This window comes from Saimiri boliviensis, chromosome 7 (genome assembly GCF_048565385.1).
Source record: "Saimiri boliviensis isolate mSaiBol1 chromosome 7, mSaiBol1.pri, whole genome shotgun sequence".
Taxonomy (NCBI): Eukaryota; Metazoa; Chordata; class Mammalia; order Primates; family Cebidae; genus Saimiri; species Saimiri boliviensis.
Window position 1 is genome coordinate 101,182,322 of NC_133455.1, and position 6,000 is coordinate 101,188,321.

A 6,000-nucleotide genomic window follows, 5' to 3' on the forward strand; every position below is an offset into this window, starting at 1 on the left:
GCCTAGCACGCGGGCCGCGCCACCTTTCTCCTTGGTCACGTGCACAGTGTTGAATTGGCCAGTGGAAGGTGCCCAGGGACGCTGGGGAAGAAGGGCCTTCTCTTTCCAGCTCCGGGGTTTCAGTGTCATTTCCTTCCTACTGCCTAGCTGCCAGGGACGCACAGGGGACATCGGGGCGCTCTGCCCGGAGCACGCAGACCTCAGAGGTCCCAGCACCAGCGTGGCCTTTCAGGGGTAGGGCGAGTGGGCTCCACTCCCCGAACCCCTGCGAGCATCCACCCAGCAGCCTCAGCGCCCATCTCTGGAAGGAATTTTCTCTTGCCCTGTGACTGTGCACAGACTCTGTCTCGGGCAACCCGGGGAACCACCTCGGAGGCCTACCACACCTTCTCCAGCGAGGAGGTCTCAGTTCAGGCCTCGAGTGGGCACCTCCTTTCACACGCTCTTACCTGGGACATTCTCCCTCACCCGTAGAGTGTTGTGTAATACTCTTTCTAAACTTTACACTCTTAGTAGAGTGCATCTTATATTAAACTTTCCCAGTCGAGATTAAAAAACAAAACAAAACAAAACAAAACTCCTCAACCATTCAAGTTTTCTCATGGGATTGTAACAATTCTGTTATCTTCAGGCTCCACTTCTAATTCAGTTCTCTTACTGTTTCTACCACATCTGCAGTTACTTCCTCCACTGAAATCTTGAACTCTGCAAAGTCATCCATGAGGGTTGGAATAAAATTCTTCCAAATTACTGTTAATGTTGATATTTTGAGCTCCTCCCATGAATCATGAATGTTCTTTTATTTTTTTAATTGGAGGTAGAAATTTTTATTTACTTTTTTTATTTATATTTGAGGCAGGGTCTCACTCCCATCGCCCAGGCTGGAGTGCAGTGGCACAATCACAGCTTACTGCAACCTAAAATTCCCAGGCTTAGGTGATCCTCCCACCTCAGCTTCCCAAGTAGCTGGTGCTACAGGCACCTGCCACCATGTCCCACCCTCCCCTGACCTAATTCTTTCTATTTTTAGTAGAGACAGGGTTTCACCATGTTGCCCAGGCTGGTCTCAAACTCCTGGGCTCAAGCCCAGCTCGGATGCAAGCAAGCCATCCTACTGCCTCTGCCTCCCAAAGTGTTGGGATTACAGGAATGAGCCACCACGCCCGGTCACAAATGTTCTTAATGGCATGTATAGTGGTGAATCCTTTCCAGAAGATTTTCAATTTCTTTTGCACAGATCCATCCAAGAAGTCACTATCTATGATGGTTATAAGGTATATTAAATAGATTTTTTTTTCTGAGACAGAGTTTCACTCTTGTCACCCAGGCTGGAGTGCAATGGCACAATCTCGGCTCACTGCAACTTCCGCTCCTGGCTTCAAGCAATTCTCCTATCTCGGCCTCCCAAGTAGCTGGGATTACAGGCACTGGCCACTATGCCCCACTGATTTTTGTATTTTTTAGTAGAGACAGGGGTTGCACCATGTTGGCCAGGCTAGTCCTGAACTCCTGACCTCTGGTAATACACCCACCTCGGTCTCCCACAGTGCTGGGATTACAGGCATGAGCCACCATGCCCGGTGTGAGATATATTTCCTGAATAGTAAGACTTGAAAGTCAGAATTACTCCTTGATCCATGGGCTGCTGCATGGATGCGGTGTTAACAGGAACGAAACCATCTCGAGTCTTCTCAGATGCCTTCATCAAAGCTCTTGGGTGACGCGGTGTGTTGGCAATAAGCAGCAATCTTTTGAAAGAAATTTTTTTCTCTGAGCAGTAAGTCTAAATATTCAGTAAATTCCCATTTTAAAATGCCCAAAGATCTAAATGGACATTTCCCAAATAAGACATACAAATGTTTATTGCAGCACTGTTCACAACAGTCAAGATTTGGAATCAACCTAAATGTCCATTAACAGGTGAATGGGTAAAGAAAGTGTGCTGTTACTAGCTGGGCATGGTGGCGCGTGCCTGTAATCCCAGCTACTCAGGAGGCTGAGGCAGGAGAATTGCCTGAACCCAGGAGGCAGAGGTTGCAGTGAGCCGAGATCGCGCCATTGCACTCCAGCCTGGGTAACAAGAGCAAAACTCCGCCTCAAAAAATAAATAAATAAATAAATAAAAATAAAAACAAATAATTGCACATCTGGTCGTTTCTCCTTCTATGCAAAATGCAAAACCAGGTGCACAACTCAGAGTTCTCCCCATTGGGAAGATGTCCCTTCACTGCTGTCTTGCAGGGATGTCCTAGTAAGGGGCTGTAGTGCTGCAGCCGTCCATTTTCAGGTGGCGCCTGCATATCATACAGAACCATCTGTAAACCAGCCCTAGTCTTCTGTTCCTTTGTCAGTTCCTTTGTCAAGTGATCATAGGGAACTCCCCATGACGCCATTGGTGCCGGCAGGGGGAGAGAAGGCAGGGTGGCAGGAGCGGAGACCATGGGAATTTGGGCCACTTCCTCATGTAACTCACTTGCGCCTTCAGGACCTGCTCAAGCCTGACCAAACACATGTACCACCTCCACTTCATGATGGAATGCTGCTGTGCATGACCCACCTTATGGCTAGATGGGTCAGAAAGCACCCAGTTTATGACAGGCAGTTCAGGTGGCATGATGACTTGATGACCCACAGTCAAACGTTCAGTTTGATGACCAAAGCCCAGTAAAAGGTCAAAAGCTATCTTTCAAACAGAGAGTCGATATCTGCAGAAGATGCAAGACCTTGCTCCCAAAATCCTAGAGGCCTCTGCTCTGATTCACCTATAGGATGCTGGGCTCCAAACAGCATCCCAGCTGGGCACGGTGGCTCACACCTGTAATCCCAGCACTTTGGGAGACTGAGGTTGGCAGATCACCTGAGGTCAGGAGTTTGAGACCAGCCTGGCCAACATGGAGAAACCCCGTCTCTATTAAAAATACAAAAATAGGCCGGGCGCGGTGGCTCAAGCCTGTAATCCCAGCACTTTGGGAGGCCGAGGCGGGTGGATCACAAGGTCAGGAGATCGAGACCATCCTGGTCAACATGGTGAAACCCCGTCTCTACTAAAAATACAAAAAAAATTAGCTGGGTATGGTGGCACGTGCCTGTAATCCCAGCTACTCAAGAGGCTGAGGCAGGAGAATTGCCTGAACCCAGGAGGCAGAGGTTGAGGTGAGCCGAGATCGGGCCATTGCACTCCAGCCTGGGTAACGAGTGAAACTCCGTCTCAAAAAAAAAAAATAAATAAATAACTGGGCATGGCGGCGCCTGCCTGTAATCCAGCTACTTAGGAGGCTGAGGCAGGAGAATCACTTGAACCTGGGAGGCAGAGGTTGTGGTGAACCTAGATCATGCCATTGCACTCCAGCCTGGGCAAAAGGAGTAAAAACTCCGGCTCAAAAAAAAAAAGAGAGAGAGAAAAGAAAAAACAGAAAACTTACCGCCCTAGTTGTACTCAGGGAATTGTGCAGCTACTGTTGCTAACGCAGCTTCAGCAGCTTTGCAACAGCCGTGAAACTAGTGCATAGACTGGAACGCTGCTGCAGAAAAACCCAACCTCTCCTGTCTCTGCTGACCCGAAGCAACAGCCAAAGTGGCCAGCAGAGGGCCCCAGCCGGGCTTCCACTTTTCACGTTTCTCATGTGTTGCTTCCACCATTAACCCATACTCTTAATATCCATCCATGCCTGTTCTCCAGACGGCTGTTCATATAAATTAGAGAACTCAAACAGTTACTTCAAGTGTAGCACACTTTCAGATGGAGTCTCGCTCTGTCACCCAGGCTGGAGTGCAGTGGCGCAATCTCGGCTCACTGCAACCTCTGCTTCCTGGGTTCAAGCGATTTCCATACCTCAGCCTCCCGAGTAGCCGAGATTACAGGCTCGGGCCATCACACCAGGCTAATTTTTTATTTATTTCTTTCTTTTTAATTGTTTTTTAAAAAGATGGGATTTCACCATGTTGGTCAGGCTGGTCTTGAACTCCCAACCTCAGGTGATCCACCTTCCTTGGCCTCCAAAGTGCTTGGATTACAGGAGTGAGCCACTACGCGTGGCCTTTATTTTTTTTATTTTTATTTATTTTTTTTTTTTGAGACGGAGTTTCGCTCTTGTTACCCAGGCTGGAGTGCAATGTCGCGATCTCGGCTCACCGCAACCTCCGCCTCCTGGGTTCAGGCAATTCTCCTGCCTCAGCCTCCTGAGTAGCTGGGATTACAGGCACGCGCCACCATGCCCAGCTAATTTTTTGTATTTTCAGTAGAGACGGGGTTTCACCATGTTGACCAGGATGATCTCGATCTCTTGACCTCATGATCCACCCGCCTCTGCCTCCCAAAGTGCTGGGATTACAGGTGTAAGCCACCGCGCCCGGCCTTTTTGTTGTTGTTGTTGTTGTTGTTTTTGTTGTTTGTTTTTTGTTTTTTTTTTTGAGACAGAGTCTCGCTCTATGGCCTAGGCTGGAATGCAGTGATACGGTCTTGGCTCACTGCAATCTCTGCCTCCCGGATTCAATCGATTCTCCTTCCTCAGCCTCCTGAGTAGCTTGGATTACAGGTGCATGGCACCACACCCAGCTAATTGTTGTAATTTTAGTAGAGACTTGGTTTCACCATGTTGATCAGGCTGGTCTAACTCCTGACCTTGTGATCCGCCCATCTTGGCCTCCTAAAGTATTGGGATTAAAGGTGTGAGCCACCGCACGCAGCAAAGAGTTTAGTTCTTACCAAAGAATGTGATGAGGGAGAGACGTGTCCAAGAGTTGCTCGTTTATGCAAGGAAGTGTTTAGGGTGATGAATCAAAGAATTTAACTTGGGTGATGTGGAAAGTGAAAAGAGAAGAGTGATGGGCAGTGAAAAATTGATAGGGTTAATAGTTTAGAGATTCTGCTTCTATCAAGAAATGTTATCGCCAGGCACGGTGGCTCACGCCTGCAATCCCAGCACTTTGGGAGACTGAGGCTGGAGGACCACCTGAGGTCAGGAGTTCAAGACTAGCCTGACCAATGTGGAGAAACCCCTTCTTCACTAAAAATACAAAATTACCCAGGCGTGTTGGCGCATGCCTGTAACCCCAGCTACTCAGGAGGCTGAGGCAGGAGAATCGCTTGAACATGGGAGACGGAGGTTGCGGTAAGCCAAGATCACGCCATTGCATTCCAGCCTGGGCAACAAAAGCGGAATTCCATCTTAAAAAAAAAAAAAAAGAAAGAAAAGAAATGTTGGTCAGGTGTGGTGGCTAATGCCTATAGTCCCAGCACTTTGAGAGGCTGAGATACTTCAAGAGGTAGCTCTCTTGAAGTCAGGAGTTCGAGACCAGCCTGGCCAACATAGTGAAACCCTGTCTCTACTAAAACACACAAAAAAATTAGCTGGGTGTGGTGGCAGGCACCTGTAGAGTCCTAGCTACTCAGGAGGCTGAGGCAGGAAGATCGCTTGAACCCGGGAAGCAGAGGTTGCTGTGAACCAAGATCACTCCACTGCACTCCAGGTTGGGTGACAGAGCAAGACTCCCTCTCAAAAGAAAAAAAAAAAAAAAGAAATGTTTAATTATAAATGACCAGGGCTAGGGCATTAACGATGAGAATAAATGACTGAATCAACATAATGAAGAATTTACATCAACTAATGGGCAAAACAGCCAGCTAGCATCGAATGGCAGTATTAAACTCCATATATTATTATTAATCTTAAATTTAAATCGACTAAATCCCCCAATCAAAAGACACAGCCAAAACCCATCAGCATGCTGCATCCAGACCCATCTCACATGCAAGGATACACAAAGACTCAAAACAAAGGAATGGAGAAAAATTTACCAACCAAATGGAGAGCAAAAATAAATAGATAAATAAAAAGCAGGAGTTGCAATTCTCGCCTCTGATAAAATAGACTTTAGGCCCGGCGCGGTAGCTCAAGCCTGTAATACCAGCACTTTGTGAGGCCGAGGTGGGTGGATCACGAGGTCAAGAGATCGAGACCATCCTGGTCAACATGGTGAGGGCCGGGCACGGTGGCTCAA